Source organism: Cynocephalus volans, chromosome 4, assembly GCF_027409185.1.
Source record: "Cynocephalus volans isolate mCynVol1 chromosome 4, mCynVol1.pri, whole genome shotgun sequence".
Classification (NCBI taxonomy): Eukaryota; Metazoa; Chordata; class Mammalia; order Dermoptera; family Cynocephalidae; genus Cynocephalus; species Cynocephalus volans.
The window spans coordinates 69,170,766-69,195,442 of NC_084463.1; the positions used below are offsets into that span (position 1 = coordinate 69,170,766).

Here is a 24,677-nt window from a genome sequence, read left to right on the forward strand (position 1 = left end):
GTTTTAATTTGTATTTTTCTAATTGTGCTAATTGTGTTTGAACTTTTTGGGGGTGGATACACATATGGGTTATTTCTCCCTTTAATAAAACATAGACATCCTCTCTCTCTCTCTCTCTCTCTCTCTCTCCATTGTGAATGTCTGCTCAGGTCTTTTTCTTGCTTTATGATTGGGTTTTTGATCCCTTTTCCTTCAATTTTAAGAGTTCTTTTTATATTAGGAATATTAGCCCTTTCTGCTATACACTTCAAATATTTTCTCCCATATTGCTAATTGTCTATGATTTTATTTATGGTGTTGTTTTTGTTTTGTTAATTTTATGTGGTTAAATTAATGAATGTTTTCTTTTTGTTCCTTTGGAGTTTGGGAAATACAAAGTATTTTACTATAATGAGGTTAAAGAGAAATTCACCTCTGTTTTCTTCTAGTTCTTGTATGTTTTCATTTTTTTACATTTAGATTCCTGATACATTTTGAGTTTATTCTGATGTATGATGTGAGTTATACTACAACTTTTGTTTTTTTCCAAATATTTACCCAGTTGTTTCATAATCATTAATTAAAAAGTCTGTCATTGTCCAGTGATGCCCCAAAGATGCTACCTTTATTGTATAACAAACTTCCATGTGTACTTAGATCCATTTCCAGGCTTTCAATTCAATTCCACTGGTCTCATTGTCTATTTGTGTGCCAGTACCATACTATTTTAATTATAGATACTTTGAAGTACACTTTTTTATCTGAAAGGGGTAATATTCTCTTACAGGTTTTCATTTTTCAGTGTTTTCCTGCCTCTTCTTACATGTTTGTTTTTCCATATGAACTTTATTATTAGCTATTCTTACTCCATTAAAAGAAAGCCTGCTAATGTTTTGATTATGATTGAGTTAAATTTATAAATTAACATGAGGAAAACTGACATCTTTATAATGTTTAGTCTAGTATAAGAACAGGGGGTGTCTTTTCACTTACTCAAGTCTATTTTTGTGTCTCTCAGGGATGTTTTAAAGTTTTGCACATGTGCTTGTGTCTTGCACATTTCTTTTTAAGTTTATTCTAAAATGTTTAATCTTCACTTCAGTTGTAGAAGGGGTTTCCTCTACCCATCTGCATCCTTCTTAGGCTATTTTATTTATTTATTTATTTATTTGTCTTTCAATTAATAATTTTTTTTATTCTGGAAAAGCAAATGAAAGTCATGTTCATATAAACACTGACATTACAAAGTACAGGGAAGAGGGGAAGGAAGAAGGAAATGAAACCCCCTACAAATCCTGCTAATACTGTCTCACCCAAGAAGACCATAGTGCTTTGTCCCATATTCAATCACTTATATAATTAACCACAAATAAAATCTTCTCTGGAAGGTACACTGTTCTTCTTTGAGATGGCAGGGACAAGGGACAAGAAGTTTGGGTAGGAGGCTTTATTCTTTTGGCACATCCTCAGTCATTATAGATATTGCTGCACCGTTAATATAAAATATATGCTTCTCTGTAAAGCATTTAAAAAATAAAACTCCAAGGATCAGATGGCTGAGGACTCAGCTCAAGTATCTCCAAATAAATTGTTGTCCATCCCCTGACTTTTCCATGTATTATTTCTTGGTTGTCTTCCAGATCAATGCTCTTCTCTGTTTGTGAGCTTCTGTGGTTCAAGCTTTTTGTAGGTTCGGATTTCTTCAGAGCCCAAACCTGGGATCCACATGTTCCACTGGTGCTCTAGATGCAGTTGGACATCTTTCACCTCCAGGGTGCTGGACTTGCAATGCTGAGCAAGCTGCAGGCTGCTGTCACCACACTCTCAATAAAATCATCAGCAATCTGCAGCAGCATCCCCTCCACATCCTCATCCAACTGCTCATAACGATCTGCTTCTCTTATTAATTCCGGTAATTTCTTCTTGGTCAGTACCTGATTGTTTTTAGGGCTAAGATGACCTCCTGTCCCAGGAGTGCCAGGTATCTTTACCACTGTAGTGCTATTGGCCATGGAGCCTTGTAGAAGGGTACTGACTGGTTCAGGTTTTATGGATGAGAAATTGGAGAGTCAGATTAGGGGTGAGGGGCCAAACTGGTTCAAAATGTGCCGAGCTTTTGACTTCAGCTCAAAGAGCTTATTGAGATCCTGTTTCTTTTGGAGCTGTGATGACCAAGGTCAATCAAAGTCTATCTCCCCATGATACGCCGAGACTTCCTCAGTGAAGCGTTTGTCTCAGCAGCCAGTCGGATCCTTCATAGGCTATTTAAGAAACCCCTAGCTACCACTCATGTCCTCCGAGACAATTCTTCTGCACTGGGTTCAGAATAATCTTTTAAATATACAAATTTGCTCATTTTCTTTCAAAAGCCTCAAAAGCCTCTATTTTTATTAACACGAAGACCAAGCACCTAGTTAGGCCTACCAAGGCCTCCGTCTTCTGGGACAGGTACCTTACTTCTCTGGGCACTCTCTTCTCTCTGCGGACTTTAACCACACTGGCCACTTTTCCTTTTTACAGAGCCTGTGCAGGTCTTACTCCCTCAGCTGGAAATGCTCTTGTGTACTCAACCACGACCCCTCACGCGGTGAATTATAAGTCTTCTTTCAGGACTCAGATCAAAGTCACTACCTTAAGGATGTCTTTTATGATCCCTAAACTGGGTGAGCCCTTTGATAAGCTCTCATGGTGCTTCTTCTTATCACTTCCCACAGTTGGAATTAAATAATTAATTATGTTTTAAATTGATTAATAAAAAAGTCATGCGGAAATGGCCATTGTTTGGTGGCTGCCACAGAGCTTTGTACCTTGTAGACACTCACTGAATGAAGAAAGCAAACCCATTCTTTTAAATGAATACATGTTAATTTGTAATGAATAAGCATCTATTAAATTTATATACCTAGAGGAATAATTAATTAGATGAAAAATATATTTGTATAATGCTAAAGTATTATGTCCTCCTATTTACTTTTAATAGTTTTGCAAAATCAATTAAAAACTAGTTTTTTTTTTTTTGGACACAAAAAAGCATGACAGCACTTGGAATTACTATGGCTAAAAGGTTAGATGAAGTAGATGAATCCTATAAAAAGTCAAAAAAAACCCAACTATTCTTTATTTATCCCATTAGGCTTTGGAATCTAGTGCAGAAAGGGTACAAGGTCATGGGTTTGATAATTTGGCCAATTCAAAATGAAGCCATAGTTTTAATTTTCTTTTTTGTTCTAAATCTGTCAAAGAGTCAATTCATTTTTAAAATAAATATAAAATATTAAAAAGAAAACTTGCAAAAAATAGCTTATAGTTTTACCTATACTGTGGAATAACTACTGTCTTCCTGTTTACTTCCAATATTTATTTGTAGGTTTATGTATCTTTAACATGGTTGCAATAAAAGTGTATTTTAAAAAAATCACATTTTGTCCTTCACTTAATGTGATTTCATAAAAACTTTTTAGCATTGCTTTATATTTTTGAAATCCATCATTTTTATGGCAACATAAATTCCATTGCATTAACAACTCCAATCTATTTAACAGTTCCTCAATTGTTTAAGATACATTGTTTTTCAGAATTTATTGCAACTACCCACCCCTGCTGTACTCAGCTCCCCACTATTCACACATATTGTAATATCTTTGCACAATTTAAAAAAAATTTTTAAATTATTTCTTTGACATAAATGATAAGGAATATCATTATGAATCAGAGGGCAGGATAAAATAATTTTGTTTTACTATCAAATTATTCCCTAAGAGAGTTATAACAAATCACTATTTACCTGGTTACTCATAAGTCTCCTCGTCTATTGCATCTTGACATTAGTATAGTTTGATTTTACTTATTTTATATACATGATTAAATGTGAAAAGGATCCCTTCCTAGTTTCAAGCTATACTTTTTCATTTTCTAGCTATTTAACATTGGGCAAGTCATTTAGTCTCTCTGTTCCTCAGTTTCCTTATCTTTAAATGAGGATAACAAATATCTCATATCTTATAGGACTAAACGTGCTAATATCTGAAAAGTGCTTAGAACAGTGTGCGGCACAATCAAATGCCATCCGTGTTATTCATTATTAATACTGTGATTTGTTAATATTTATTTTTATATTTTTACTATATAAATGCCTTTTCATTTGTTTTCCCATCTGGGCGCCATTAGTTGTATATATTTCCCATTCTTAGATTTTCCTTATTTTATTTTATTTGGTTTTCTAATTATTTATATGTATGTGTTCAAAATTTTATACAGTTATATTTATCAGTTTGCCCTTGTATTTTCTTATATTGCTCCAGAATCATCTCAGTAACTTGGATATTTAATTCTATTTTCAGTTGTTTTATCTTATATTTAATTAACTGTAACTTATATCATGGTTATCACTGAAGGTGTAGATAGAGACAAATTCACTTTTCTTCAAGAACTAGAAAAATATGACATAAGAATGTAAATGGCTACAGAAAAAACTGGTATATTACTATGATCAAATATTTACTCTTCGGTTAAAAAATATAAATTAAAATTTTTACAGTTTCAAGTCACACACTTAACACTAAAGGAAGTCATTTCAAAATTTCATAGTACTAAATGTGTGTAATGTTTATTAATTTGTTCTTCATTTTCTGGTGCTGTCACACATCTAACAATTAGCACTTTTCAGGTGGAAGAGGCTAAGTGAAGGTGCCATCTCAATCAATGATTTCCTCACACTATTTAACTGCATTTAAGGAAGTTAAAAATTATGTTTGCCTCACACCTGAAAGTAACAAATTCTACCTTAAATAAACCTTGTTTCATATTCATATGAACACACACACTCTCTCCTATGATGGAATTAAATTATTGATCAACATGTAAAGGACACACACTGCTTTGAAATAAACACTTTAAAATCACACAGTTACATACTCTAAAGTTCCCTGATTGTCTTGAAGGATCTGCAAACTTCCAAAAGTGACTTCTAGTTAGATGTAATATGAAGACATATCCTATCCTGTACCATCTCCATCCATATAAATACACTTTCATTGCAGCCCAAGACTTACTCATTCAACAGATAATGCTGAACACTAACTACATGCCAAGCACTGTGTTAAGCACAGAAGACATACCAGTAGACTACTGGGTAAAAAGCAAAATAAGTAAGCAGTTGTCAGCATCGTGTGATAACCATGATGGGGGTAACCACAGTATAATAAATGGGCACAAGTGAAAAGTAATTCAGTCTCAGCGGATCAAGAAAAACTCTAGATATGATAGTCTTGCAACCGAAACAAGAAGGAAGAATAAACCCCACTGAAATGGGGAAGAAGTTTGACCAGCTGTAGGGAATAGCATGTACAACGGCCAGTCAAGAAAGAGCACAACTTCCCAGGTAACTCAGAATGACTGGAGCTCAAAGGGATGGGGAGTAGCTGGGAATGAATGAGGTAGATGCCTATTCATAAAAGACCTTTCATGTCACGCTGAAGAATTTTGCTTTATTCTGAAGATAAAGAGAAACCAATATAGATTTGCATTTTTGTAAAACCATTTTGTAAGACCAGAGGCAGGAAAATCTGTGAAGAGGAAATGCATTAGTCTACACAAGACTTGATGGTGGCTTCAGCTAATTTAATGTCAGTGAGAATTAAGAGAGCAGTTTTAAGATAGAGATGACTTAGCATGTTGCAAGCTTAGATTTTGAGGGTGAAGAAAGAGGAGTCAAGGATGATACCCCAGCTTCTGGCCTGAGCATCTGGGTAAATAAATGTATGCTCTCATTAGTGTATAAACATCTGCTGAAAAATAAAGGGAAAGGAAAAGAGAGACTCAGTTCAGGATTAGACAGATTCATTGAAAATTTGCCACCATCTGTTTAACTAATTGTCACATGGGATTTGAGCACTTTTGTTAGCAGTGAAGCTTAAATTTGGAGAAAAATAATTGGGCCACATGGGATTGGAACTACTAATAGGAATGATCTACTCTGGTTTAGCAAGATGTGCCTGACATCGGCTTGCAGTTGCCAAAGCCATTGCCTCACTAATTAAAGAGGAAGAGGATGATATGGTAGAATTCTGGAAATATTTTCACCTAGCTGAAGTTCAAGTGTTGTACCAGAAATGTGCCGATTCACTCCCTCTCTGCAGTTATATAATTAATGTATCACATCAAGTCAATGGTTATCAAAAATGTTTCTGCTGTTGTAAGCTGTGTCACCAGCCCAAAGGTGTACTCATGCTATCATCTACGTGCACTCTTCATATATTATCAGTGTCATATAATAAGACATCACATCTCTTATGAGTATATGATATGCATGGATTTGCAACAGATACTCATTCATTTATTCACTAATTCAACTAATATTTACTGAGTGTCCCACTAGGTTCTAGGTGGTGTTCCAGGCATTGGGAATAAAATAGTGAATAAAACAGACAATGTTCCTACTTTCATGGAGATTTTTATTGGTCAGAGACAGATGATGAACAAATAAGTGTGCCAGAAGGTGATAGGTGTTATGAAGAATAATAAAGCAAGGTATGGAGAATGGGAAGCGTGGGCAGCAGCAGGATGGGAAAGTTGTGCGGTCACTAATTTAAGTAGGGTAGTTATGGTAAGCCTCTTTGAAAAGGTGATGTTTGCACTTAGTGAAGGGCTGAGGGAGACAGCCACAAGGATATCTATGGGATGAGTGTTTCAGGCAGAGGAAATAGCAAGTGCAGGACCTTGCCGGGTCCTGTGTACAAGGTGGAGCAAGAGAAACAAAGATAAATAAAACCGTAGCCCTTACCCTCAAGGAACTTGTACCTTAAAACTCATACAGGAAATAAAAAGGTAGAAAGTAGAAGGTATCAGTATGAAGAAAAAGTTATGGTATTTCTTCTGGCAGAATGTACTGGGAAATGAAACACTAAGAACCGGAGCATCAAATGACATCAATGTTATATCTCCAAATGACATAGAAGATTGACAGAACCTGAAGTTATGGTCATGTTCAAATTTCAAGATGGTCATGTGATATGATCTTGTCCTGGAGAGCACAGCTAGTTTGCTGAGTAATTCTATCAACCTTATTCATAGGTAATCCTTTAAATAAAATAGCAAGTTTGGAGATCTGAGAGCAGGGTTCCTGGGAAGAGGTTTAGTTTTCTTCCTGCTCTGTGTTCAGAATGTAGCACAGGGAAAGAGACAGAGACAAGTTAGGGCCTCGATAAATATTTTCTGAATGAATAGATAACTGAATGAAGAGAAAATGAGTGCCCAGCATTTAAATGATTATCATGAAAGCATAACTCTTGTCAGTTTCAGCATTAGTAAAGAGTACAAAGGGAGACATGAGTACTTGGGAAAGCTTTGTATATACTCTCAAGCAATATGATGTAGCTGTAGAAAGTTAGGATAATTCAGCATAGACAGACCAGACGGACATGGCATATTCAGGAATTGGGTGGCTCTTTTGTGAAAAGATTTGGGACTGACTTCACATCTAAATGGCTGTCCCTTAAACAGCAGCATGTTCTGCAAACAGCAGCTGCAGCTGCAAAACCAAGGATCGTCATGGCATGTGCAGAGTGAAAAGGCCCATTGTTCATAAATAGGTCTTTCAGCCACACCTGCGTGCAGACCATAATTAGTGTATAGTATCATCACCAAATATGACAGATAGCAGCAATATGATGTGTACATAGTGCTACGTCCTCATTTCCAAGGTGAATATTTATGACATTCTCTCTGGTTTTCTGATAGATGATATTCAAGATATTTTCCTTGGTTCCATTACAGTTTACTTGAGGCCACAATTATTTCTACATTGACTTGATCAAAGTCTCTTCTCATGTCTCATTGCAAAGCAGTTCCATGTTACTAGGGAAACAGATCCAATTCTGAGTTTCAATGAATGGCCCAGAGAATTAAAATGACCTTTAACTTCACCTGAACTTGACTGAAGCCATAAGACTACTCTCTTAATTTGAGACTTCACTATGTATGTAAATAATTTCAGGGCAATCAAAAGGTGTCATGATTTTCATTAAATTCTACAGAAATATCAGTCCTCCTTTGGGCACTGTTTTGATTCCTAAACCCATAATCTTGTACTATTATTGTATTAATTATATGTCACATTAATACATGTTCATTACAGTCATTTACTGTTAATATAATCAAACTATTTTATGGTTCTAGAAGTCATTTAAAATTTCAACTTTGCACATAATATCAATAGATTAATGATAAGTGAAAAATGGCTACTGCATATAAAATCAGTGCCATAGTAAGCAGAAACTTCTAAACAAATGCATTCCTTTTTCTTATTTCTAGTATTACATGCTAGGATATGTAAGAAACACAGAGGAACTGCCTAGTTTAAAATAACAACTATTCTTCCACAACTGCATGATCCCTACCCCCACTCTCTTAGTTCCTAACACAGTTCTTGGCACACAGTGGAACCAAATAAATGTTTCTTAATTGAGTGGGTAGATGAATGATAGAGCATAGATGTTTTGATTCCAAACAATTCAAATCATCTTGTGAGGGAGCATTCAAGGTAGGGAGTATTGCACAGAGGTTTGTAAAGCCTTGTGCATTCTTTTCTGAAGCACATGCTTCTTAATCATCTTGAGTCCTCTTGTCCTCCCACCTTTGCCCTAACCTCTCAGCTTAGCTAATGCTCTTTTCAGGCTGATTTTAGCTTCGGGTTTCTTAACTTCATCTTCTTAGATGAATTTTGAGAGTCCTAAAATTGTAGGCAAAATGGGTGAGTATATGTGCATTTGGGCATTTTTCTGGAGAGAGAGCCTATAGCTTTTATCAGTTTTTCAAGGGCGTGCTATTTCCCAACAAAGGCTAAAAACTACTTTAAGTACCTTTTCTCACATCGCTAAAATAGTCACTCTTTGTGTTCCTTTTAAGTGCTTGTTTTCATTTTTCCCCCCTAGAAAATAACAAAGCAACAAGTATTCTAGAAAATATGAAAAACAGCTGTTGTAGAATATGAAATGTGTTAGCAGGAAATTCTGTTCTTATATTCCCTGGATAATGCATTTTGAGCAGAATAAGATAAATTTCAAAAATCCTTGTCAGTGCAAACATTGCAACTAGCTAAAGTTTAGTAAGAAGTGGTTTCTAGCAAACTATAGAATGCTTATTTCTATTAAATAGAGTGCTTATTATTATTAAATTTTAAACACCTTTATAGACAAAATTTACTTTGATATATACTGAATGCATTTAGGAAGCCCACAAATATGACATAATGACTATATACAATAGAACTTTATTTTATTTGCACACTTAAAGGGTTTAGTTGACCTGATCATTATTTACTGAGGCCCTGCTTTGTTGGCCCCTTTTTGTTTATATGTTAGACTGGAGATATAATAAGACACCGCCCTTGTCCTCAAGGCTGCAGTCCAGTGGTGGAGATAGGCAATGATATTGCAGAGAAGTTTTACTCTGAGCATGCAGAGGTCTTATGTGAGCCAAGGTCAAGTTCTTAACATGTTTGGAGGCATAGGGAAAGCTACAGAGAGGAAATAACTTCTGGGTTTACCAGGATGAGTAAACCAGACCCAAGAAAGATGGGATGGAAGAATGGGGGGGTGACCAGTGAACCGGTAGTAAGGACAGCCAATGTAAAAGTCCAGAGATGACAGAGAGGTTGGTGCCTTAGGAAATTGAAGATTTCTTCAGGAGAACTGAAATGCCAAAGAATTGAGTCTTTTGCACCATTTGAAAGAGTGTGCTTGCTCTTTATCTAGAGGGCAATGGGGATCTACTAAAGACTTTTAAACAAGGGGATACAAATTGGATCCAAGGAAGACAAGAATGCTACACAGTATTTGAAGTCTTTAGATGTCAATAGCTGAGTGAAATTAGCTTGAATACTCAGGCCTCTAGAATTTGGCTTCAGGTTTACGGAGTGGATCCTAGCCAAGAAGTAGGTTAAAAAAGAAACAAACAAAAAAACCAGTTCTCATTCCCATCAAAGAAATAGCCACTTAGCAAGCAAAACCAAATGTGACTATAAAGAATAAAGGACTTGAACACTGTGCTGCAAACACAGTCACACATGGGTTCCTTGCAGGTTAGGAAAAAAACATTTGATTGATTGGCATTGTTTAGGAGAGGCTGTTCTTTTCAAAGCAAAGTAAGAATAATTGGAGAAGCAAGGAGACAAAACACACCCCCCCCCCGCCCCCTACACGTACACCCCAGGATGAAAAGCATAAGGAGCTCAGCAAGAGAAAGGAGAGGACAATGCAGATGTTGGCCCCCAGGTCGTGACTAGGAGACACTGTTGTGGCAGAGAAGAGAATCGGTTGGGAATAGATATCAGATATAATAGCTCCATAATAGGACTTTTCAAAAATAGAAAAAAACAAATAAAAGAAAACCAGAAAACCTGAGAGACGAAATACAGTGCTCTGCAAGGCCAACTCACAAGTAGAGAATGTGTAATTCTTTTCCTACAGACTTTCAGTTCAAACTAAACAGAGTGCTTTGGCATGTAAAAGATAAGCCAGACTCTGAAGAGAATAGTAATCGGAGAAAAGGCATGAATTAGGGCAGCATCTTGGGTTCAGATCTTCTAGTTAGCTAGCTATGTACCCTTGAGCAAGTGACTGTTAACTTTAATCCCCAGACTCCACATTTGCTTAGATTTTTGTGACAAAGTGCTCAGTCAATGCTAACTATTATTACTACTGTTCTTAATCAAAATAATAAAATCCTATATCATCTAAAATGCTGAATTTTGGGAGCCACTAGCCACATATGTTCTGAACACTTAAAATGTGGCAAGTGTGACTAAAGAACTAAATCTTTACTTTCATTTAATTTTAATTAAGTTAAAAAAACCCTGATATTTAGTTTAGTTATTAGAAAGCTTTATGAAAATGTATTAGAAAACATATTAAAAGTATATAGTTATGTTTGGAACAATGTGAATATGTAAATCAATTTTTTTTCAAATGTAAATTTTGTGAAATCTAAATATAAAGTATTTCTAATAAAAATTTGGCATCCAAATTGAAAAGTGTAGTAAGTGTAAAATATACACCAGATTTTGAAGATTTAATATGAAAAACAGAATGTAAAGTATTTCATTAATAATGTTTATGTTGATTATATGTTGAAATGATAACATATATTCAGATGATAATATTGGGTAAAATAAAACATTATTAAAATAATTTAACCTGTTTATTTCCCTTTTATAAAAATGCACCTACTAGAAAATTTATAATGTACCCTTTCTGTAGGACAGTGCTGGTTTGTCTATGCAGAGTACTTCTATAAGAAGGTGCTCATTTGTGCAAAATAAGTAATTCCCCAGAGTTTCAGAATTAAAAATAATTACCATTTATTAAGTCCCTACTATGCTGTAGATCATGGACTGGCAAACTTCTTCTTTAAAGGCTAGACAGTAAATATTTTATGCTTTTAACGCCATGCAGTTACAACTACTCAACTGCCTTTGTAATGTGAGAGTAGCCATAGACAATACATAAATGAATGAGCATAGCTATATTCCCATTAAATTTATTTACAAAAACAGGTGGCAAGATGGATATAGCCCATGGGCTGTAGATTGGTTATCTCTGCTCTAGACATTTCTCAAGACATATTTCATACAATATTTCTAATCTGATGTCAAAGAGCCTATTATCCATATTTAGGAAGGAAGGAAAGAAATACAAAATATTATGCATATTGTTAAGGTTTACAATGAACAAATGAGTAAGCTAGCAATTACAATACAGGAGAGTATAATAACATGCTAAAAAAAACTCCTGCACTGTGTGAACACACAGGAAAAAAAAAAAAAAAGCCAGATTCTTACTCTGGCTATCAGAGAATGCATCTCTCTAGGAACATTTACATTCCCCTTTTTAAAGTTCTTCAGCTTAAAAAAATACACTTAAAAATGCACTTGAGCTTAAAAAAATCAAACATTTTGAAAATTTATTGTATTTTTATAATCAAAACCACGGTTTGCTATATATTTTTTTAATTAGTTATTTTCAGAAGAAATCCTGACTCTCAATGTTTTTCTTTCCTCTTGGCCAGATGTCTTCTGCTAGTTTGCCAATAAACTGCATATTAAAAGATGCAATGGAGTCATAGATAAGAATTATTTCAAAACAGGCACAGATAGTTCAGTTTGCAAAAGAGTAAACAACAACTTTATTATTAGTCATATTTCTACTCCAGTTTTTATTTATTTTTTAAAGATGTCTTGATTTGACTTTGGTCTTTTATTTTCTATGACTTTTTATCATTGTCTGCTTGAAAATATAAAAAAATAACAATTTATTAATAACATTAAGTTGTATGGAGATAATTGAAGCTTTCAATACTGAAGTCTGAGGCAGATAATGGTCAAGCTATTTAATAGCAGAATATGATGAAGCTGGAGTCTAGCATTTTCTTTTTTTGTTTTTGTTTTCTTTTGAGGAGCTCAATGTACTCCAAAATGTTTTAATTTTCTTTTGGAAGTCTCATGTCCATTTATATTTCAGTAATGATTAAAAGCTGCATCATTTAACTGAAATAAAAGTACTATAATTTGTTTAGCAATTTCTATTAAATTATTTGCATTACTTCATAAATGAAAAATTACCCAACATGTGTTACAGATGAGATCACTGTATTTTTAGGTGACTTAAAGCTGAAATTATAAGTTATCAAGAAGTTATCTAAAAGCAGTGAGACAAATGGCTGTTTCGAACTTAGTAGTTAAGTGGGTTTGATGCTTTATCCTTTTGATTTAAGTATCAAGGGGAACATGTTAAGATAGATGTTTTTCTAGGTTGATCTTATAACTTTACTTTTCAAACAGTATTACTCTCCAGGCATGAAGTTACAGAAGTAGCTGTAGCTACTTCAAATGTTTCGTTGACATCTAACTTGCCCCAGTACATATCACATCTCTCCAATAGCACAGGTGCTTTGAGGGTAGAGGCTCCACTACAGCCTGAACATCCCCAGGAGTAGTGTTTGCTGTGGTGCTTTACACCCAGAAATCACTCAATAAATATCAACTGTAGTCATGTGGGATTTTTTTGAGTAAGTGATTACATATGCAATATGCCTAGTACAGATCTAATCCATGAAAGGTACTTAATAAATGAGGGCTATTATTCTATCATCATTGTCATCATTATCATCATCACCGTTTTCATCATCATCATCAACGCCATCAGATTTACAGATCCCCTAAATTCTGTTACATCCTGGAGACCATGCATCTTTCAAATAGGTCAGTACCACGGGTTCACTTGGTCCTCCGTTTGTGTCGATTTTAGATGTTCTCTTTAATGTATGGTTTTATAAATTAGCTATATGTGTTTATTATTTAAGATGTGATAGCTTTTAAAATATACTTTAATAAAACTAACTCATTTAATCATCAGATTAATCTTAAGACGTAACTACTGTTGCTATCCTTATTTTACAGATGAGGAAATCGAGGCACAGTTGTTTAGAACTAACTTTTAATTTAGCCAAACAAACTACTTACTATCCAGACACGTTGATAAAATTCATGTTTGATTTTTGTAAGAAAATCTAATTGCTTCTCCTGGCTAAAGTGTACAAAAAGTTTAGACTATATTTTTTTCTAAAAAACTTTTTATTCTTTATTGTTTTTATTTCTTCACTTTTATACTCTATATGTAAACACCACTTTCTGGATCCTTAATTTTTTTGATTATTTGATCTTGTCACCCCCTACAGGCATATATCAGTTTATCTAACTGGGTTGTTGTAACTTATAGGAGTATGTACCACAGAATCATGCTTGCCTGTACTTCCCAGCATCCTGGTCTTAAACTAAAGAACTAAATGACTAATAAACTAATCAACCAACCAACCAACTGGAAAAAAAAAAAATTCAAAGAACAAGGAGTAGGTGGATTTCCTCTCATCTCTGTCTTAGCGCCATGATTGTTTTCTTATGCGTCAATACTAACGATCCAGGAAGCACCTGATTTTGCTTGTTCGCCTCAGTTCGACTGCCTTGTGTCTTGAGTTCCTGCTCTCTGCTTCTGACTGTTCAACCGCAGTATTAATACACAGTAAAGATTTGCTTTACCCAGGAAAAGTACCTATCTATTTATATGTAGTTTCGTCTTAATTTTTAAACATTCTTTATATTAAAGGAAACTGATACAATCGGTTATTTTATATAAGGGAATGTTAGCAACGATTCCTTCTCCACACACATGTATGCATACACACGAGTGCATACACACAGGGTCATAAAAGGCTAGCTCTGACTAATCGCCATATAAGATGATGGTCAAACCTCAGGATTCAACAACTTGTCCAACCTTCTTATTTTAAAAGTGAGAAAATGAGGGCCTGCCCATGGCTCACTTGGGAGAGTGTGGTGCTGATAACACCAAGGCCATAGGTTCGGATCCCTATATGGGGATGGATAGTTGGGTCACTTGGGAGAGTGTGGTGCTGATAACACCAAGGCCATAGGTTCGGATCCCTATATAGGGATGGCCGGTTAGCTCACTTGGGAGAGTGGAGCTGACAACACCAAGGCAAGGGTTAAGATCCCCTTACCAGTCATCTTTTGTAAAAAATAAAAAAATAAAAATAAATAAAAATGAGAAAATGAAAATGAAAACTGAGTTTAAAGGACACAAATTCAATAAATTATTGTTAATTAAAATTTTTTAAAGAAGAGAAGAAAGACACTCTACTCCACCCAAAAAGACAAACATTTATACAAAGAAAGAGGAGGAAAAAGACTGGCAAATTAACTTCCGTAGTTAACTCACGTGGTTCAAATATTTATTCTTGAATTTGATTATGATTCTTTAATAACTTTGCCTTTATTAAAAGTGAGTGTTATCTGGGATGTAATTTTTTTTTTCTTTTTTTAATCTCTGAGCAAGGTCACATAGATCAATCTCCAGCCTTGGCAAGAAAATTACTACCCATGGTAGATAGGTGAATATTCTTTTCTCAGAGTTCTGAGAATATCTTTTTATTTCAGATATTTACATATCTCTGTTATTTAAACATCTTAATCACAGTAGTCATGAGAATTTTATGAAGTAAACCTTATCTCCATCCCTAATCCCTTCATTTTGAAGGCTTGTTTCAAGAACATACTATTCTATGTCAATAGCCCCATTCATACCCTCTCTTCCCCTGTATTTTATTAAGAGTAACCATATCAGAGTTGGTTAATTTCCACTAGAACCATAAATGACCAATTATCACTTAAAATATTAAGCTATACATAGCAGATTTTATCACATACACATTGAAGACCATTCAAATATTGAATTTTTCCAAACACTGTTAGGTCCTAAAAAAACAGAGTAGCTTCTATAAGCGAGTGAACATGAGGTGGGCTAAGAAAATGAATGTAAACTCTATTAAATATAAAGTAAGGTAAGGGTAAATGTGCTACAGGCAGGAAAAGTGAGGGCTGCCATGGAAATCAAAGTGTTCTCCCTTTCTGATTGGCAGAAAAGTCATAGGATCAAGAGGGACAGACACATTGCATTTCCTCTCTCAATCGTTCTCTACAAATCTGAAGAAAAAAGGGTATAAGTATAGGCACTAAGGGAAAATGAAATAAGATAATTCTTGGGTCCTACCAGGACTGGCAGAAGGTTGTCCTAGATAAGGGAGTTAGGTAAGGTGGAGGGATAAGTACTAATAAAATCTTGTAGCCCAGAATCTGCAAGCAGGAACTTGATGGCTTTTCAGTGAAGATAGACTAACCTTCCAAGTAAGAAATAATCGCACTTCCCAGTATCTAGAGGTCACAACCTCACAAGGTCCTACTCTGAAAAAGCCAGTTTTTACAGAGGCTGGACTCTGAACCACAAAGTTCTAGGGTGACTGCACTAGAGGGATTATATCACATGACTTGCTGGCACTAAGTTAAAGGAGAGAGAATAAAATCATAATAAAGGTGTAACTACACCAGTAGTTTTAATCAGAAAGCTAAATGTTCAATGTTTTTGAAAAACCTTGTTCTTAAAGGTGATCCTCTTTTGATATCTATTATGATTTACTTCGGGAAATGATAATAATATTTGGCCACTAAAATTTGTAATATCCTTAAGAAAATAATTATAAGAAAATAATTACTACAGAATTTTAGAGACCTGCTTATAGAATTGGTACACTGCTGAGTTTAATTTATCCAAACTTCAGTTCAATTCACGATCATGTGATTTTACGATAGAACTGAGACTCCAAGTTCTGGGTTATGAAGAGAGTCAGAATTATGTGTACAACTCACCACACTTTTTGGGGGTATTTGCTTTTCAGTAGAGCACAAAGCCTAAGATTTTGGCATCAGCAAGCAGGCAAAGGAGGGTTTGGACAAAGGCCATTTGAGCCTTTTTCATTTTCTCTTAAATGACAGCAGAACTGTTGTCCCCTACTTTAATATATTTTTCCTTTGGCCCAATTACAGATTCTCCAATTTCACCAAATTCCACCTCTCCTTGGTGCCCTCTTCAAATAACCAGGGTCATGAATAGTTACTTAACCACTAAACATCTTTATCACAAAATACATTTATAAACTTAAAATAGCAAATAATCTAATATTTTGTTTAATGTCATTTATAAGGGAAAATCTAAACATCTGTCCTTTATCTTCCTTACCTAACTCACTGTCTCATTCTCTGGCACTTGCTGTTCGTCTGCCTATAATTCTCTCTCCCAATTTATCTACTGGATAAGTCATTGTTCATTTGTCAGTTTATATTCCCACATCAGAAATGCCTTCCCGGATCACCTAGACTAGGTTAGATTCCCCTGATGTAAATAGCATCTGAGACTTTTTCCTCCTAGCACCACCGTCTTAAATCTGTATAATATGTGTTTACTACCTACCACTCTGCCAACAGAATCTTTTTCCCATAGCAGGTGGGCGCAAGGCAACTATGTTGAAGAAATTGTGAATGAATTGTAGGCACCATGAGAATGTGACTCTATTTCATTAACCACCGTGTCCCCAGCCCTTAAAACAATCCTGTTGCATATTAGTGGCTTAATATATATTGTTGAAAATATGGATTTGTTTCCTGTTTCACTTTATTTTTATCCTATCTTTCTTATTCCTCTTTTCCAGAGACCCTGAGGATCTGTGAAATGTATCAATTACCAGAAGGAGAGAGAATATTTGAGATGGAAGTGATCCTAGGGGGACTATCTAGTGTCTCATGTGGCCATAGTTTCTTGTTCTATACTCAGGGCTATATTTATATGAAGTCATTCTTGGATGGTGATTTAAAACTTAATTTCTTTAAAAACAAAGTCATCTTTTGATGATGATGATGGAAATGAAGAGAAAGTGAACTGGAAATAGATAAACATGATTTTATAAACATAGGTACAAACATTAAGAATCAGTTACATTCTGTTGCATTTTAAAGGGAAAATGATGTATTCTAGTGTTATTGAGCTTGTGGGGTTTTGAGGATGTCTTAGTGTATCAGGTGTGTTCTCCTAACTCTGAGCCCTCTCAATACTCACAGCCCTGCACATGTATTGGCATCTCACACCTTCAACATGGCTATACCTGAAGGATCATCATCCCTCGAGAACTACCTTGCCCTCCAAGATGTCTTTATTTCCATAGACACAGCGCTGTCATTCTCCAGGTCTGGAAACTTATTTCTTCCATTGCTAACTGTCTTATATCTAATTAATTGCCAAGTCATCTTGATGTGTCTAAGGTCTACAAATATCTGAAGTCCCAAATAAAATTTCACCTTCTTCACAATGCTTTTTTAGTGTCTTACCCAGGAGGAGCTCCCCCTAGCACTTGTGTCTTTCAAGTTAACACATCATTTTCTGACTTTTGTATGTACTGCACCTGGAGTGGAATTGCACACCTAGGAGCACCAAGCAATTTAACAGTAATAATAGACACTGACTTATATTTGTTATACTCTTTCTACATTCTTAGATCCTTGGGGACCAAATCCAGATATTTTTCAGATGCGGTTGTCCCTTGATATCTGTAGGGGATTGGTTCTAGGACCCTTGCAAATACCAAAATCCATGGACGCTCAAGTCCCTGCTATAAAATGGTGCAGAATTTGCATATAATTTAGGCACATCGTCATGTCTACTTCAAATCATCTCTAGATTCTTTATAATACCTAATACAATGTAAATGATATGTAAATAATTGTTATACTGTATTGTTTAGGGAATAATGACAAGAAAAAAGTTGATACTTGTTCAGTACGGACACAACTCCCCATTTTTTGGTCTTTTCTGAATATTTTTGATCTGTGGTTGGTTGAATCCACGGATGCGGAACCACAGATAGAATGGCCGACTATACATATTTCATAGCACTTTACAGTGCCTAGTCCATACAAGGAGAGCAATGAATTTATTAATTCGTGTAGAGTAACTCTTCACAGTGTTTTTCAAATCCTTCCTCTTTTTTTTTTTCTTTTTAAATTTCTTCTGCTAATAATCTTTGTTCTGGCCTTTACTGCGTTTCTCTACAATAGCTTCAATTTTCTTTCTTGGTTGGAGGGTCTCTTGCTCTTTTGTCCAGTGCCCATACCATCACAACACTTTTTTTTTTTAATTCATGAAAGTTAATGTGACTTCTGACTAAAAATCTTTACTGTTTTCCTATTGTACACTAGATTTTAATATGATTCACATAATTTTAAGGATCTTTACAATCTGGCCACTGTAAACTTTAAACTTCAAGGTTCCTGTGCCGTTGTTCTTTCACATGCAACCCACACCGTGCTAATTTTTCCCTATAACTACTAATACACCTTGCATTTTTCCAACTTCATATATCTGTCAGTGCTTCTCTATTCTCTTAGAAGTTTCTCCATTCTATTTCCATTCTCAATCCAGTCTAATCCATCTTGAAACTTTTCTGATCATACATAAATCTTAAGTTTTCTCATATCTTCTCTCTTATATAATTAAGAATTATTAGCAGGAAACTTGTATCCTACTCATCTTTGCATACCCCACAGTTACTAGCACTCTTCTATTAGATGGGCTTATATGAAAGTGATGATATTTAACAGTTTTGATGCTTAAAACGGCAATTCCATATAATTTTAACATAATATTTTGGTGATGTCACATAACCAATTTTGTAGTGATTTCAAGCCAGGGGCAAAGTCTGGTAAATTTGGCCAGAAAATTATTCAAAGTTTATATTATATTTTGAAAATTAGAGATTTGGCTGAGAATGCTATCCCATTTCTGAAGAGAGACCAGCTGCATCTGGTGGGCATGTATCAGCCTTCTGGGTGTGTCTGAAGAAGGCGAGTACTTTTGAAATTTCCTTCCACCCTTCCTTTCCACAGACCCAAAGGAATCCAGGTGGCAGGTAATCAATAAATACCACTACCCAGACATGCCAGGAATATTGTCTTTTTATTTTTTTTTTTTTTTAGCAATAAGACAAGTTATATTACTTTTTTACCCACAAGAAGAATCAATAGTTATTCAAAATTCCAATCTTTACATGACTTATGGGAAACAATATATGCACCAAATATTGTTAAGTAAACTTTATATGAAAGTGAATAAGATAGGGAATTAAAAAAAAAAAAACTTTTTCCTTATGAGAACATCAGTCAATGCACTGCATTAAAAATATTGATGCATCAATTTAAACAATACTAACTATTCTAAGAGTTCATTCTATTTCCAAAGTGCCCTACTTTAGAATAGACAGGGTTTATTTAAGCCCCATTCTTTTCCTTCTCCACTGAAGTAAGAGGGAAAAAGACTGATTTTTTTTTCTGTTACAATATTCACTCTACTTTTACTCTGAAAAGAAAACCACCTAAGGTATTTTTTCTTTTTTCTTTTAGTGTGGTCACTCTAAGTCAACATATTCTTCATGTAATTTTATGTTAGCAATTGAAATGAAACCAAGCTCATTGATTCAAACGAATGTCTGAGATCCTAGAACATTAGAATTATATACAATTGTTATTGATAGAGGTTGTGACCATAAACAAACAATGCATCTCTGTCTCCCATGTGTTTAATATCAACGATAGAATTTTTAAGCTTAGAACACCTTGAAGACACAAAACCTGTCACACTTCTGGTACTAGTCTTCCAATGAGACATTCTGTTTGGCATTCCCTCACTCCAAAAATATGCATTTACTTCCGTTTCTTCTATATCTCCTGCTTTCCCCATTTTCTCTCTTTCCATTAAGCCTTTAGGACTTCATTTTTTCTCTACCTTGCTTTTGTCATAAGGGTACTGTATTGAACAACCTTGCATGGTCTAAAATTATGCTCAAATAGTCAAATATATATAATGAGTATTATTTGCCAAAGGTGATGGTAATCACTCAAGATTTTATTTTTTTTAATTTTAAATTCTCAATATACATTGTAGTTGATTTTTCTGTCCCTTTACCTGTTCCTCTTACTCCCCTCCCTCTCTCCCCTCCTGCCCCAGACTACATCATATCTGTTCACTTGTCTTAACAAGTTCAAGGAATTGTGATTGTTGTGTCTTTTTCTAGCCCCTACCCTTTATTTGTCTGTATATTTATTTATTGATTTACTTTTAGATCCCCAAAACATAGAACATGTGGTATTTCTCTTTCTGTGCCTGACTTATTTCACTTAATATAATTTTTTCTAAGTCCATCCATGTGATTGCGAATGGTAGTATTTCATTCTTTTTTTTATAGCAGAGTAGTATTCCATTGTGTAGATATCCCACATTTTCCTTATCCACTCATCTGATGATGGACATTTGGGCTAGTTCCAAATCTTAGCTACTGTAGATAGTGCTGCAGTAAACGTGGGAGTACAGGTATCCCTTCGGCATGATGATTTCCCTTCCTCTGGCTATATTCCCAGCAGTGGAATAGCTGGGTCATATGGTAGATCTATCTGTAATTGTTTGAGGAAACTCCATATCATTTTCCATTAAGGCTGCACCATTTGGCAGTTTCACCAACAATGTATGAGAGTCCATTTTCTCTGCAACCTTGCCAGCGTTCATCATTCTCAGTCTTTTGGATATTAGCCATCCTAACTGGAGTGAGATGGTATCTCAGAGTGGTTTTGATTTGCATTTTCTGAATGCTGAGTGATGTTGAGCATTTTTTCATGTGTCTGTTGGCCATTCATATATCTTCCTTTGAGAAATGCCTGTTTAGCTCCTTTGCCCATTTTAAAATTGGGTTATTTGGTTTTTTGCTGTAAAGTTGTTTGAGTTCCTTGCATATTCTGGATAGTAATCCTTTGTCACATGTATATTTTGCAAATATTTTCTCCCACTCTTTTGGTTGTCTTTTCACTCTGTTGATTGCTTCTTTTGCTGTGCAGAAGCTTTTTGATCAATGGAATATAATAGAGAACCCAGAAATCAACCCACACACCTACAGCCATCTAATCTTTGACAAAGGCACCAAGTCTACACACTGGGGAAGAGACTGCCTCTTCAGCAAATGGTGCTGGGAAAACTGGATATTCCTATGTAAGAGAATAAAACGAGATCCGTACCACTCACGATATACCAAAAATCAACTCAAAATGGATTAAAGAATTAAGCATACATCCTGAAACAATAAAACTCCTTAAAGAAAACTCCAGGAAATAGGAGTGGGTACAGACTTCATGAATATGACACCAAAAGCACAGGCAACCAAAGGCAAAATAAGCAAATGGGATTATATGAACTCACTCAAGATTTTAAAAAAACATTTTATTATTCACACCAGATAAGTAGTAGAAAATAGCAGCACATATATTCCCATGAATAAAAATAAAATGAAATATTTTACACATAAAGATTATTTGATGACAATCTTTCTTAATTGATTCATGCATTAAAACCCGAGGAAGTTTCTAGAAAGTGGGCTATATATTATTTTATACTGGAAAGAACATTCCTTTGGTCTTCAGAAGCCTTGGTTTCAAGCTCAAATCCAACTTTAAGAAAATTTTCTCTGTTATTATACATTTTCTAATAAAAATATAGCTTTTAAAGTGCCTAAAATATTAGTTATTTGCTGCCTCAGATGAACTCTAGGTATGAGTGGAGGAAAATATGAATTAATTAATATTCATCAATATTATATTATTTTAAGGTTCATCATATACAAAGATTTAATTTGAAAAATATCAAGTGCCAAACAAATTTAAGATATAATTGTTAATAAATGCCATTGAATTAAATACTTGTAAAAACTAACACACATTTTAACGAATAGAGAAAAAACATGGATTTTCTTATTCCTTATACTCAATCTTAAATATTTTAACCTTAATTTAGCAATTTAATTCTTTAGAGTTCTAAGACTAGGAAAAATCTAGAAGCACTATTATTATAAATGTGTTACAGATTTCAAAGTTACTATTAATATTAGAGGATAGTTTTTCCCCCTCTAAGTAGAATGTATTTGACCTATCAAAAATAATGGATGGCTTATGGGATAATTTTATATGATGGTGAAGGTTTTGTCATTGCTCATAGAAGGACTATACATCATCACTTCAAGCATATGGTTTTTGCTAAAGACAACTACATCCCTGGGTTCAGATCATTCATTACTGCGAAGGCAACTGTCATTTTCCAGAGATTAGTATTGGGGTTCCAAGTTCTGCTCTTCTTTAAACTGCAGTATTATTTAATCATCCTAGCCAACTACAACACTGGGTTAAAAATTGTGAAACAGCAGCAAAAATCTGAGCATGCCTACTTTTCTTGTACAGGGTTGAGTAATGCTCACAGCTGGAACTGTAAGTAGGAACAGGGCTGACCTTACTTCTATCTGAGAAGTGAGTTGATTGCTATCTGCTTAAATCTCACTGCTAAGTAGTTGGACCTTAAATACTGACTTCGGAATACAATAATGCAATACACAGATTGATCACACTTTTGAAAACTTGTCTTACATAAGTCCTGGTTTCTATTACCTTTTCTTCATGGGAAAGGATAGAACAATGATCTCTAGGAAAGATATTTATTCAACATTACTTCAACAAATATTTATTGAGTGTAAACCATATGTTAGACCAGCATTGTCCCATAGAAATGTAATGTGAACCATAGGTGTAATTTTAAATTTTCTAGTAGCCATATTAAATCAAGAAAAAAAGAAGTAGCTAAAATTGCCTTTAATAATATATATTATTTAACCCAATATACACCAAATATTATCAATTCAACATGTAATCAATATAAAAATTACTAATGAGATAGTTTACATGATTTTTTTCATACTAAGTCTTCAAAATTTCTTGTGCAACTGCACATCTCTGTTCAGACTAGCCACATTCCAAGTGCTCAATAACCACTGTAGCTTAGATATACCATAATGGATAGTGCATTGCTAGACACTGAGATTTAATAATGAATCAGACAAAGTACTTGACCTCATGGAACATACATTTTAGAGATAAAGATAGATGAACATTATGTGATACATTACTTTTCTAGGAGTTTCTAATTAAAGCCAAATTTCTTCTTGGTTTTCCTTCAGTGCTGCTTCCCAAATACTATAAAGGAAATGCCATTAATGGCAGAAAACAGTAAACAGATCAGACTATTCCATCTCCCATCTTTCTCCAGGTCTGCTGTCACATCCTGAGGTGGCCAAAAATCAGGACATTTCTTTGAAATCTCGAATTTTGGCAGCAGGTGTAAGCAAGCTACCATTTTACTCTATGAAGTTTCTATTTGCTTTACAAAACAGTGTTCTCAATTACTTGTTATTGAGTCAAATGAACACTTCAAGGATCAGATGCTGCTCTTTTCCCCTCATGACTTTAAATAATTCTGGTCTCACTGGAGACTCCAGTACAATTGATGTGGCTTTAGAAGTACCAGCACTGGGGGTTCTAGGACTTTGCAAATCTCTCTAGAGATGGCTTCCCAGTCCACATGAAATCCACTGAGGCCACAGTGGTTGGGATGACCTGTGTGGAGGACTTTGTAGTTTAATAGCAGGGCTAACCATGATACCTCAAGGAAGATATTTGCTTGAAAGGGGCTAGGTTACTTATAATTCTGGCTTGTTAAGTACTCTGAGATGCGTACTTGTAAAACAGGACTATGTGATAGAAATCACTCCCTACAATCTCATTCTTATGAGGAATACAATATTTCCTCCTAGAGAATCAGCTGAGGAACTCACTGAGGAAGGAAGAAGGCTAAATATAGAACAGAATTTGAGTCATTCCTTAACCTCCAGGTATTCCATACGGCACTGCTTTTGCTCAAGGAACTCACTTCACAGCAAATGAAGTGCAGCAAATGGCCCATGCTCGTGAAATTCATTGGTTGTATGATATTCCTCACCATCTCACCATCCTGAAGCAGCTGGCTTGATAGAACGATGGAATGGTCTTTTGAAGACTCAGTTACAGTGCTGGCTAGGTGGCAATACCTTGCCGGGCTATGGCGAGGCTCTCCAGAAAGCTGCATATGTTCTGAATCAGCATGCGATATATGATGCTGTTTTTCCAGTAGCCAGGATTCATGAATCCAGGAATCAAGGAGTGGGAATGGGACTGTATCACTCACTATTACCCCTAGCAACCCAGAAGCAAAATTTTGTTTTCTTTTCCCATGTCCTTAAGATCTGCTGCTTTTAGTTTCAAAAGGAGGAATGTTTCTACCAGATAACACAGTGATGAACCCACTGAACTGGAAGTTAAGACAGCCACCCTGCCACTTTGGACT

At 35.0% G+C, this 24,677-nt stretch overlaps 1 protein-coding gene and 1 pseudogene across 3 annotated transcripts in view; both read right to left on the reverse strand.

Annotated features, from left to right (window-relative positions):
* The window catches only part of GRIA4 (glutamate ionotropic receptor AMPA type subunit 4), a 373,844-nt gene that overhangs the window by 268,229 nt on the left and 80,938 nt on the right, over window positions 1-24,677 (reverse strand). The window lies entirely within an intron of this gene.
* Window positions 1,598-24,419, reverse strand: LOC134374981 (transcription initiation factor TFIID subunit 12-like; annotated as a pseudogene).